The 13,430-nt window shown below is 33.8% G+C and overlaps 1 pseudogene; it reads left to right on the top strand.

Moving 5' to 3' along the window:
- The first annotated feature begins 9,151 nt into the window (after nucleotides 1–9,151).
- LOC114747742 (proline-rich receptor-like protein kinase PERK1) lies at nucleotides 9,152–13,393 on the top strand (annotated as a pseudogene).
- Nucleotides 13,394–13,430: the final 37 nt, after the last annotated feature.

Raw genomic sequence — 13,430 nt, 5'->3', positions numbered from 1 at the left:
AGACTAAGAATGATCGAATAAGAATAGTTGAAACACAATGCATAATTATAGATCACGTTAAAGCAATTGATCAAATATGTTATGAATAATTTTTTTTTGTAGTGAGAAGTCATACCTGTCTAAGTTGATCGATCATGTGATCGATTAACAGTTATTCGATCAATTAATCGATAATTCTTACCAAATTGAGTGATGTGTTCAAATCTTGTTGCTCGATCAGTTGATCGATAAATGACCTTTCTTGTAGCATGATTATCGATGTCTTCATCGATCATTCCATACTCTGTTACCTCTGTTTCTTCAACAAAACAGAGCTTTCTGTAAAATAAATTTCTATCTACTCTGATACTTAAGTTAGTTTCCTAATCATCAAAACTTTAAATCTAAATACTCAAATAAAGAAGTAATGTAGAATTTCTTACAGCTCATTGGGATTTACCATTCCCAATTCTCTTCGAAAGAAGTTGAACTTCTGTTGATCTAGAGGCTTCGTGAAGATGTCGACTATTTGATATTCAGTGGGGATGAATTCTACCTTTACATCTTTCTTTTGAACATGATCTCGAATGAAATGATGTTGAGCATCGATATGCTTAGTTCGGGCATCGTGGACTGGATTCTTGGACAGATTTATCGTACTCGTGTTATCACATAGGATTGAAATCTTCGTAAGTTGATTCCTAGATCTTGTAGTTGTTGCTTTAACCATAGAATTTGAGCACAACAGCTGGCAGTGGCCACATATTCTGATTCTGTTGAAGAGATTGCCACAGTATTTTGCTTTTTGCTGACCACGAGACAAGGCACCCTCTGAGAGATTGACATTGTCCACTGGTGCTTTTTCTGTCTGTTTTGTTCCTTTGTGATCAGCATCTAAGTATCCCATTAGATATTCTACTCCTTTCTTTGGATACCATATTCCCAAATTTGGTGTTCCGACAAGATATCTGAGGATTCTCTTGACAGCTTTTCATGTGATAGCTTGGGAGCTAATTGATCTCTAGCAAACATTCCATGCTAAACTGAATGTCTAGTTTGCTTGCCGTGAGGTAGAGTAGTGATCCAATCATCCCTCTATATTTAGTCAAGTTCACATCCTTGCCATTCTCGTCCACATCCAACGATATGGTTGAGCTTATAGGTGTATTTGCACTGTTGGCTTACTCCAAACCATATTTCTTTAGAAGTTCTCTGAGATACTTTGTTCGAGATATGAAGATCCCATTCTTCTTCTGCTTGATTTGCAACCCGAGGAAGAAATTCAATTCTCCCATAATTGACATCTCCATCAATAGAATTTTTTTCTTATAATTCTTTAGGATACCTACAACACAAATATTAGTTCTTCGGTACCCAACTTCTCTTGGGTCCACACCATGTTAGCTACAATGACTCTCATGCTCTTATATGGATTAAACCATATGATTTCTGAGCAAAGAAGGTATCAAAAGATTTTATAACTAAATGACCATCTCATACATTCTTTTTGAAATCAGACTTGATCAGATCAACTTTATGAAAAACTAAAAGCTTGCGTGAAAACAATTTGGCTATGAATGTCATGAATTTGAAAATGAGGATTTATTCAAATCATGAGCGTTATGTAAAAATATGCACATGAAGCTAGAAGATAAATAATGCTTCCTTTGAAATAAGGTTTTTAACGCACTTGTTTAAAACATGAATGTTGAAAACAAAGTTTTTAAAAAAAACTTGTTAAAAGCAAATACTTTTGTTAAAAAAAATGTGGAAGTCAACAAATTGAGGGAAAATATCATATAGCTTCAATTTGTAAGATCAGATCGGATAACATGTCAAACAACAATATTAACACATTAGAGAGTTTTTCTGAGAGTAAAAGTCATATGGATAAGATGTTAGCCGAAAGGCTTTTCACGATGGAGGTTCAAAGACTTTGCTCACACTCAAATACTGGATTTTTGAATAATGAAGTACATTAACTCATTAGTCCAGATGACTAGCAGGTTAAATAGATTCCAGAAGCTATACAAGTCATTCCATTGAAATGGTTAATCACATAATCGTGCTTGGAATAACTCAGTCAATAACACATTAAGCATAAGGCTTTGACGTATTGGAATCTTTCTGTAAAGATAGACTTGAAACTCACATGGATGGTTAACTTGTTAGACTGAAGGTCTAACTCGTTGAAAAATAGGATTTAGGAGTTCAAGTATAGGATAGCACATTAAGATCAGGAATTAACACGTTAGAGATGAGAGAAAACTCTATTAGAAGGATTTGAAGCATTTCTGACTTTTAGCACTCAAAATATTAACTTCCAATTTTGAAAATCATTTGAATGCAAAACAAAAATGAATATCTTTCAAATCATTTGTATGCACTTTCACAATGAGTTTAAAAAGAATTTTGGATTGTGCATTTGAAAATACAAACACATAGAAAACTATGCACAATTCTATTTTCGGTCCATTTAGCAATCGAAAATAATTTGAAGATCATAAAAGATTGATTGCTAATGGAATGCAACAAGGAACAAGTATTCATTACCCAAATATGAATTTCATATCAGCACAGTAAAGGGTAAAGATTAGATATCACCATATTTCCTCTTGTCCTTGTGACAACTTGCTTGATTTTGATGGATTAGTGTTGATTTTTCTTCTTTCCACATTCAGCACCAAAATCCATACCAGATCAGCTTTCTCAAGATTTGTTCATCAATTCCTTTGTGGTCACAATCTTGAGGAAAGGCTTTCTCCCTTCTTCCTTAGGTACTTGGAGGATTGCTTTTGCATACCCAATGCATTTTTCTGTGAGGTTGAGACTTTTGATTCCTCGCTTTGGGTGCTTGCAATGTTCTCTCATAAAATGTAGACTCAAGAAGTCTTCTGCTTAATGCTTGAGAGATCCTCCTTTTCTTGTTCTCCTCAAGGTAATCAAATTTTTACTGTGGTAGTCCATCCTTGAGGCGCAACGTACTCCTTTGGCTTGTATCCATTGCTTCCTATGATTGGACTTTGTAGTTCCAGCAATGGGTGCTCTAAGAGTTCTCATGTTGATCATGTAAGTAGCTCTCTTAGGCACTTTCTTCTTCTTTAGGCCAATATGTCCGTTCTTAGAAATATCCTGCAAAATTAAAATACTAGAAGGACATTTTGGTACCCATTTTGCTTGGGTCCTTGAGTGTTAGCATTGGACCTTACTTGTCCTTTGGAAACCCAAACAAATTTATTTCTCACATTAGGATTTCTTCTAAAATAGCATGTGTGAGAAATGTGACCTGATTTACCACAATAATTGCAAATAACAGAATGATATCCATTATGAGATTTTATGCAAATATTGCGTTGGTCAAAAGAATGTAATCTTAAATGATTTCTCTTTGTAAGTTCTTTCTTCCTAGTAAATTTCCAGCATGTTTAAAAACATTTTTACTTTTGAAAACAGAATCAATGACTGGTTGATCAACAGTTTTATGCAAACTTTCAAAATCATTTTCACAAGTAATGTACGAGAAGAATTGGGACCGTTTACCTTAAGTGCATCTTGAGCTCCAAATAATGATTCATCATATTCATCCATACTGAGCTCTTCTTGATGCTCATCTTCCTCTTGTTCTTCTGTGTTGACAGACTTATGGAAGTATTGTGTGATTTCACCTTCTTCGATCTCGACTTCCATTTGTTCACTGAGAGTGGATGATTGTGTATCCCTTTTTTGATCGGTCTCAAGTGAACTGTCTTCACATTTAGCTTCAACACAAGTGTTAGAAGTATAACAAGAGTCAAGAGTATCTAAAATATTCTTGGCAGTAGAGCAAGATCTGATTTTCTCATAATCAGTTTCAGTTAAAGCACTATACAGAATTTTCATTGCTTGAATGTTCAAAGAAAACATTTTCTTTTCTTTTTCGGTCCAATCCTTTCTTCGTTTAAAAACAAAATCATTTGTAAAAACATATCTCATATCAAAATCAATAGTTTTCAAAAATCGTATCATACGAGCTTTCCAATACCAAAAATCAATATCTTTGAGAAATGGTGGAATTGTATAATCAAAACCTTCAAAGTCAGCCATGATCTTTGCACTTGAGATCGTTAGATCCTTTAAACAAGTGACCTGCTCTGATACCAAATGTTAGAATGGCTGAACACCCAAGAGGGGGGGTGAATTGGGTGTTAATTAAAATAAAAACCTTTTGCAATGTAATTAAATTCATAAGAAATTCTGAATATAAAAACAATGAATCGACATAAGTATAATCACAGTAGTAAAATGGTTTAGCTGGAAATATAAAAGGTAAGGGAAGAGAAGATGCAAACTGTGATTTATCCTGGTTCGGTCCTCACTGACCTACGTCCAGTCCCCAGGCTCCCCCTGAGATTTTCAATCGACTATCTCCCTCAAGTTTAACACGGGTACTTGAGAACCACTACAACCACAAGTTTGATCCGGGCACTTGTGACGCCACTTACAATCCTTAGACTAACCAGTCTATTCAACAGCAACCTCACACCGAGGTAAATACTCCCCCTTACTCACCGTAAGGATACAATCTAATAATGATAATGAAGATTGAATATTTCTTCTCTCAAAGAAGTGATAGATGAATCTTAAGCACGTTTGGGAAACTCTCCTCTCTATCTTACGAATACATAAGTTTTAATCTATGAAGTACAGAGACAGGGAGTTTTCTTTCGGAGCTCTAAATGAGAATATGTTGATTCGGCATTTTAGCATTTGATGTTGTAAGCTCAGACTCTTCTTTTTTTCTTGTTTTGAATGCTCTTCTATTTATAGATGATGTTGGGTAGTTGACCGTTGAGCTTTTTCTTCCCGTTTGGCTTGAAGAATATGACCGTTGAAACTAGCCGTTGGAAGCTTCTGACGAACGTCGATTCTTCACATCATAAATTCGTTGTGGCTCTTTACCTGAAATAATTTCCTCAGATCAAGTGATAAGTATCTGATAATCATAGAAACAATAAGTTGGAAAACATGGAATCAATCATCAGATATTCAGAAAGTAAGATGAACTTACTTGATCGATGTCTTGATCGATAAAGCTTTGATCGATTATATTATCGATTAATTACATGAAGAAAAGATATAGCAGATAGATGCAATTATCGAATAGATTATGGATCATATGATGATCGAACAAATGATCGATAAATGATGAAGCATGAATACAGTGACCCAAAAATGATTTATGCAAGAATAAACCTTTTCAAGTTACGTTTGCCTTCGTGTCTTTTCGATAAAGAGTTATATGTTAAAAGAAGGCTGAGAAAAGCTTGAAAGAAAATAGATCATTGATTTTAAGAATCATCATAGTCGACTGATGTTTAAACGGAAAACGTTCCATGATCGAACAAGTGATCGAACACTTATTGATCGAACAGATTATCGATAATCCAAGTGTTACAGAAATGAAACTTCAGTCATTGATGATCGAACAAATTATCGATAAATGGATGATGGATAAGGTTATCGATAAACAATGAGTAAGAATATATTCAGCGAAAATACAGACTATATGGATTAATCGAACAGGTGATCGATCAATGAATATTCGATCAAGTGATCGATAAAATGAAAAATAGAGATTTAATCCTGTAAGGTAAAGAAACTGATTATCGATCACGTTATGTGAAAACAGGAGTTTCAAGATGATCGATTAGGTGATCGAAAAATGATTCAACATGAGTTAATGCAGTGAAGATAATAATCGATCATTTGATTGATAAATGTTTGATCGTCAATTGATCGATAAAAGATTTTGAACGAATGGTTTTGACAGAGCACTATATCGAGTAAGAAGACATGTAATATTCGAACAAGTTATCGATAAAGGTCTGATCGATTAAGTGATCGATTATTCCCGCAACATCTTATATTAAGCAGCTATACCAATGATCGAATAGTTGATCGATCAATCTAGCAAGTTATTGAGCAGACTAAATTATCTATCACGTGATCGATAAAACCTTGACAGTTATCGATAGGTGATCGATAAACATATTCATCAATAACGTTATCCAAAAATCATTTATCCAACATGTTACTGATAAAACCTTAATAATATGTATGAAGATAAAAGAGAAGAATTGAGGAGATAGTACCAGTAACTCGATGAGTTTGTAGTCGCTTGATCAGGCTCGAGTAGCATGTGATAATGGCTTTTCATTTCTTCATCTCTTCTAGAGCTTTTACTCAATAACATGTTTGAGTAGCATGTTGCTTGAGAAGTTAATTGTTCAGTGTAGAATTTCTGGTCTTTGCCTCAATAAATTCGAAGTCTGATTCCAGCAAAACGAAGGTCAACTTTGAGTGATCATAACTCTTCCAATTCAACTCAAATTTTGCAAATGACATATCCCCAGAAAGATCTTTGAGTCTACTTTCTAATGCAACAAGAATCACCCCAAAATTCGTTATGGTTGCAAAGTTATCTTCATCACAATGACTAAAGGTAGGAATAAAGGCGTTAATCCTTACTGCAATCTTTCGAACAACATATCTCCCTCATATGAAACTCTTTGAAGGTGAATTTGGTGTCCATGAACCGTGTTCTGAGTCTAGTTTCATAGGAATCAAGTTTCACCTCAAACGGATTTGTGGTTTAGAGATATTGAAGAAATACCGAACCTATGTCAGAGCTGAACGAAGAACAGAGCATAACAGAGGATGCATTTTATCGATAACTTGATCGATAAATGGATGATCGATCAAGTGATCGATAATTGCCTATGAAAATCACCTCTGAAGCTTATTTTCCATGTTTATATGAAGGGTGACTCAATATATGATGGTATAACTTCCCGGTTGTATATTTTAGCTTCCGACTGAGCCATCCAAACTTCTGATTGAGTATAGCAACATTTAACATCAAATCTATGAACTTGAATCTTGATATTTCCATTTGATCTTGCAAGTTCTTCTTTTCTCAATCTCTCTTCTTCTTCCTCTTGATCATTCTCCATAACTCAAAGTGCAACATAATAACTCTTTTCTTTTCTTGAGAAAACTACACAAGATATTAAGTATGATAGTTAGTCAAAATATGAGATAAATAATTTATGTAAACTTTTTGCTCTATTATTTGACATCATCAAAACTAATCATATCTAACACATCTTCTGTTCCTCATTCATTTTTCATTTTTAATTTGTCTTCTTCTGTTTTTCCTTTTTCACTGGCCATTACTTATTTTATTGTATACCCTGTTGAAATGATGAAGTTGAAAATGATTCGGTGTTTCTTCATAATGTTGAGCTTTAAACACGCGCACGCGTGCACGCGTGCACCCCTCTATTGCAGGGGGGTTTTGTTGGTAAGCATTCTGTCCTTTGTATCTCCATTCATTGAATATTCTTCTTTGAATGTTGTCTAAATTGTTATTGTTTATTGCATAAGTTTGTGGGATATTGAAGTCAATTTGTACGTTTAGCTGGACTTTGGGATATTGAAGTTAATTCTCATGAAATCAGCTAATACCATAAAATAGTAACTTTGACTTCTAGTATTAACAGCTCTTTTTTTTGGACTGCAAGTATTAACAACTCTTTTACATAACGTTAATTACAAAATTATTCTCTATCAATTGGGCATTATGTATTTCAATAATATACATATACGTCATTTGGTATTTTGTATTAACAAACTTTATAATCAATTCACAACAGTTCTTTTTCCAATTTCCAACTAAATCTTTCTCTATATTAAGCATTGATTAAAGGTATGTTTGGATTAGTAGTAGAAAAAGTAACTTATTTACAATCTAACTTTTATAAAAATAAGATTGGGTAAAAGTTAAATTGAGTAATGTGATTTATATTTAGATTGACTTTTATAAATAAGTTAATTTGTGAAAGTACGTTGTTTAGATTATGACTGAATAAGTCATTTTAGTTTGTAAAAGTACCAAAATGAGTGTCACTTTTATTAAATAATGACAAGTTAAAAAAATAATCAATTTACATAATATAATTATTTTAAATTATTTATAAGCTCCTGTTCATCTCATATATATTTTTATATTTTTATCAATTATTATGAGGGTATATTTGAAAATAAAAGTATATTTCTAATTTATTTATTATTTTTAACTAATTTTAACTGATTTTTTATTATCTACAAATTAGTTATTTGAATATTATAATAAAAATAAAAGGAGGTAGTAAATTTTTTTAACTTTTTTTCTCTCTCTCTCTATGTTTCAAAAGCCACAAGTCATAAGCAGCTAATTTTTACTTATAGTTTATTGTAGTTTTTTATACTAAAGTAATATTGCTCAGTTACCAACCCAAACATTATAAATTGTTCAAACGTGGTCATGGTTAAAGAAAAGTAGCTTATTGGCCCAAAAACGCTGAGCCCAATAGGCTCTAAACTATCACTTTTTCACAACAGAGCCATGTTTCAATATTATTAGCTTTTAATGAAATACAAAAATTGTAAAGAAAATTTTGATTGTGATGTAAGTTTATTCATCCGCAAAATTTAGAAAGAATGTAAAATCAAAAAAATTTGCATAAAGAAGTAGGTAAAACACAAAATTACCTAAAGGAAGTGCGCGTTCTTATTAACCGAGATTGGAATGTCAGAATCAACCATGTGAGTCGAGAGTACAACAAGGCTGCTGACTTTCTAGCCAAGAAAGGTCTGGAGGCTGTTAGAGGTTATCATTTTGTTTCTGCACCGCCTTTAGATTTGGCTAACATTCTGAGCTCGGAGTGCAATCTTGATATACACAAAGATGTAGTACGCTGAGGAGGTTTCTTTTTAGTATCAAAAAAAAAAAAGAATAGAAATGAAGAGCGACAGTGCCTTCTTCCTATTGATAAACCAAAACAAAAGGAGATAAGAAAACCTTGTCCTCCTTGTCATTTCAGTAATATTGGCAAGTACTTGCTGAGGATTACAGATCAATGAACAAGCAAAATCATGTTACTTGCCTTTTAAGAATTTCGTGGTTTTTAATTAAATGTAATTGTCTCTTAACAGTCCTCAAATGTCATTATCCACCGAAATTTTTAGTACGCACAAGGTCAATCGTACGTGAGTCAACGGTCAACGGTTTCAGGATATGTCTTCACCTTCTTCTCATTTTTTCACCGTTTGCTTCTCCAGAGTTCAGAGTTCTTAATTATTCTCCTTAATTATGTCTTCACCCTCTCCGCCGTCTATACCTCAAGAGTCCCGGCCGTGCCGCCGCCTCGTCTCCCACAGTGATGAACACTCTATAGTGTTGCCACCGTCTACCTCGCCGTCTCCCTCGCCGCCTGCTTACGAACGAGCCGGATCACAGCCAGGCGATCTATTACTGGGGGCTTTGCTTAGCTCGCTGATGACTCCGTTGCCGCTGACTTTGGTGCTCGGTGTCTTTTACGTATGGAGAAAGAGGAGGCACTCACCACAACCACCAAACCAACCATCAGCTCGTAAACCCTTTCTGCTTTCCTCTCTTTTAATTTAAGCATTTCGGTTTGCAATCCACAATATAGGGGCCGGTCCCTCTTCTTTGTTTTATTTAATTTAACATTTAAACTTAGTTAATTAGCATATCATTTTACATTTCCTTTATATATTAGACCTATATTAAAACATTATTTTATTTTACATTTCCGTGTTTCTTGGATCATTTATGAACAGGCGGCTAAAGAAATAATCTTTTTCACTACTAATAGAAATGATAACAGGTTGATTTGGTCAGATGATACACCAAAAAGCAAACAAATTAAATCAGCCCACATCTAACAGATCGAAGTGACAGACATAAACTCTTTTTATAATAACCTCATGCTTTATGATTAACGACAAACAATTAAATAAGTGGGTAGGGCATGGCTCTCTCTCTCTCTCTCTATATATATATATATATAAATAATATCCCCATCGGGTTTGATTATATTATAAAATTTTATTATTTAATCTTTCCTCACATTTATCGGTTTCTTTTGAATAGCTAAAAGCATGATTCAAAGCATATTATTTTAACATTTAAAATTTTTAGATACATTTTTCTATAAACATTTATAAACACATTTAGTCAATTATATGTTTATTAAAAAAATTATTCAAATTTCTAGTCAAGTTTTTTATATCTACGTTAACTAAATTATTTCTACTTCTATGCCAATATGATTAAAAAAAATAAAGGAATAATCTTTTGCAAAAAAAATTAAATAAAATAAAAAGAAAAAACAGTTAAATTCTTCAAAATAATTTGAACTAAAACTGAGGATTAAATATGATGAAGGGTAGATAAAAGGGATGTCCATGTAGTTAAGGCAAAATGTAAGGAATGTTAGAATATTTTACTCTAAATTTTACTATGGACAAAACATATGTCAATTTGCTTTTATTAATTAGATCAAGTTCATGTGTGAATTTATAAAAGCATACGTATATTTTAATAATTTATAATAGCAACATAACTTGATCTAACAGATATAAAAAACCTGACCTAAATTTTATCCTTATACTATACATACATATATATATATATATATATGAACATACATACATAAATACATAGCTGCATACATGTGTGTGCATATCTATTTTTGATTGTTGGTGTCACCTTCTCTTGCAGCTGAAGAGGTTGCAGTTTCACTTCTACCATCTTCCATTGCCTTTGAACACTCACCGGGCACATTTACATATGAAGAATTAGAATTGGCAACAGATGAATCTCAGAGTCAAATTTTCTGGGCCAAGGTGGTTTTGGCACCGTCCATAAAGGAATCCTTCCTCAAAATAATCAAAGTGTAGCCGTTAAGCAGCAAAAATCTGGAAGCAGACAGGGAATGCAAGAGTTCCAGACTGAAGTGCAGGTCATTAGTAGAGTCCATCACAGACATCTTGTTTCCCTTGTTGGCTACTGCATTGCTGAATCTCAAAAGACGTTGATGCTTGTTTATGAGTTTGTCCCTAATAAAACCCTAGAGTTCCACCTCCACGGTATGATTTAGGGCCTGTTTCACAATGTTGTAGATTTCTGTAGGTTTTTTATGACTCTTTTAGCTGTTGGTATATGGGGAAATCACTAGTCAGGTCCCAAATAAAGAATATAATCACTAAAAATTTTCAATAATAAATGAGCAGTTTGGAACTTCTTGTTATTTTCTGCACGAGAACTTATCTTTCACTAGTTTTGAAACTTTATAGTAATTATATTTCTTTTTTGAGATCACAATGTGATTTCCCCTTGATAAATCATAAAATATTGTTAAAAGGGAATTATCATAACATGTATATGTAGAGGAAATTAGGAAAACGTAATGGTACACACACTCTTCACTTTTCTCAACAGTATGTAGATATGTTAAACATGGATAGGAATGTTTCGAAGCTCTTGGAATCTCTAAGTGTTGGAATATCCCTATTTATAGCATAATGAGAAGGTCCCTTTATAGCTCTTATAAAAGAAGTCTACGCGCTTTGCTTCCATGCACATATCAGAATTTGAACAAAAATGAAAAATGATGTACGTAAATTTTATAAGTTTGTTCATAATGGTGCAAATTATATCTTGGCCAGTCTTAGCTGTAAAGATACCATAATGGATATATATGGGCAATCATTCAGGAAAAGATACAGAAGCTGTGGACTGGTCAACAAGGATGAAAATTGCAAATGGCTCTGCAAAAGGATTGGCATATCTGCATGAAGACTGTGAGTTTAGTTACTTGATATAATATCCAGTATAAATAAAGAAAACTTATTTCACTTATTACTCATAGAAGTTTTACTTTTTCAGTCCAATAACGTTTGTTACGTTGCAGGTGAACCCAAAATCATACATCGTGACATCAAGGCAGCTAACATTCTTATTGATAACAATTTTGAGCCAAAGGCAGGTCTCTCATTGTATAACCCCTGACTCTGTCTTTAATGAAGATATCAACTAACATTATTCCACTTTCTCTGCATCAAATGCTTTCCCTGCACTAAAAGAATCGATTCAAATATCTTGGGGACTTGTTCATCTTCCCACTTGGCACTTGATATCAGACACTAATATCTATAAAGAGAAATAACGCGTGCCTATTGTATCTATTAATCAGATTTCAGATTTTGGACTTGCCAAACTTTCATCAGACACTGATACCCATGTCACCACAGCTCGAATAAAAGGAACCTTTGGGTAAGTCTTACATACAGTCTTATATTATCTAACTTCTCGTCTGCCTCTCGATGAAGTCCGTGGATTTCCATTAGATAATACGTTTCTTTGAATTACCTTCTTTCACCATTAACTCTTTCTTTTCATATTCATGCATAAATTTCTGTTTTCATTGAATTCAGATACTTGGCTCCAGAATATGCATCCAGCGGGAGACTCACAGAGAAGGCAGATGTCTTCTCCTTTGGTGTTGTGCTCTTGGAGTTGATTACTGGAACGAAAACCTGTTCTTGAAACTGGGTCTTCTACGCAAGGTAGCCTGGCTGAGGGGGTATGTGCTGTGCTTTATTATTATTTTTCCTTTTCGATCTTAGGTTTATGTTCGAATTTTTTGCTTAAAAAGGAATGGATCTCATTGATAGATATATGATTATACAAGCAAGGCCGTTACTCTCCACGGCATTGGATAATCGAAATTTTGAGCTTCTTGCTCATCCGAAGTTGCAGAATAATTACAACTCCGAAGAGATGTTTCGCATGGCTTCTTGTGCTCTAAATTGTGTGCGCCCCTCAGCAGATCGTCGTCCTCGAATGAGCCAGGTTAGCGAACCAATTCTTAAAATCTGTGTTTTTTCTGTTCAAAACTAAAAGAAGTTGAATTACTTGCGACATTTCTAATTCTAACAGTAGTGAAGCCCGAGGCCTCTATGACAGTAGACATCATTATCCTTGTTCTTAATACAGCTTCCTTTTTACCCCTGCGTCCTAAATTATGTAACAAAGATATAGATTTATTCACCTTCTTGGCTTGTTAATTCTTCCATATCACTAATCATTTCCCATCTATTGTTGAAAAGCTTGTTAAAGTAGTCACCCCATCTGTCTCGGATATCTTCATCTGAAATCAAAACTTTCCATCCTTAATACATCTAATCAGTCCAAAATCTTGATTTCCTTTCCCTATACTTGAAAATTTTGAATATCTCTCTGAATTTGACGTCTACGAACTCGTTATGGGGTGATATTGTCGTAGAACGCCTAATAACTTTTAGGATGACCATTTTGCGAATTGATTTTCTAAACCAAAATACCCATATATATAAAAGATTAAATTTAATGACATGAAGCTGTCTGCAGGTAGTTGATGCTTTAGAAGGAAAGAGTCATCTGGATAATCGGGACGAGGTGAACCCACAAGGCGGCGGCGAACTTAATACAAATGGCATTAGACGGAGTTTGAAGCCACCAAAATGCTTGAGAGAACTTGGAATGTGAAGGGCTGCTTGGTGATTTTAAATATCTATATATATTT

Source organism: Neltuma alba, unplaced genomic scaffold, assembly GCF_004799145.2.
Source record: "Neltuma alba isolate B1F8T4 unplaced genomic scaffold, ASM479914v2 tig00005425_pilon, whole genome shotgun sequence".
In the NCBI taxonomy this organism is placed as follows: domain Eukaryota; kingdom Viridiplantae; phylum Streptophyta; class Magnoliopsida; order Fabales; family Fabaceae; genus Neltuma; species Neltuma alba.
Note: the sequence above shows the minus strand (reverse complement) of the source record. Positions and strands in the feature narration are given on the sequence as shown.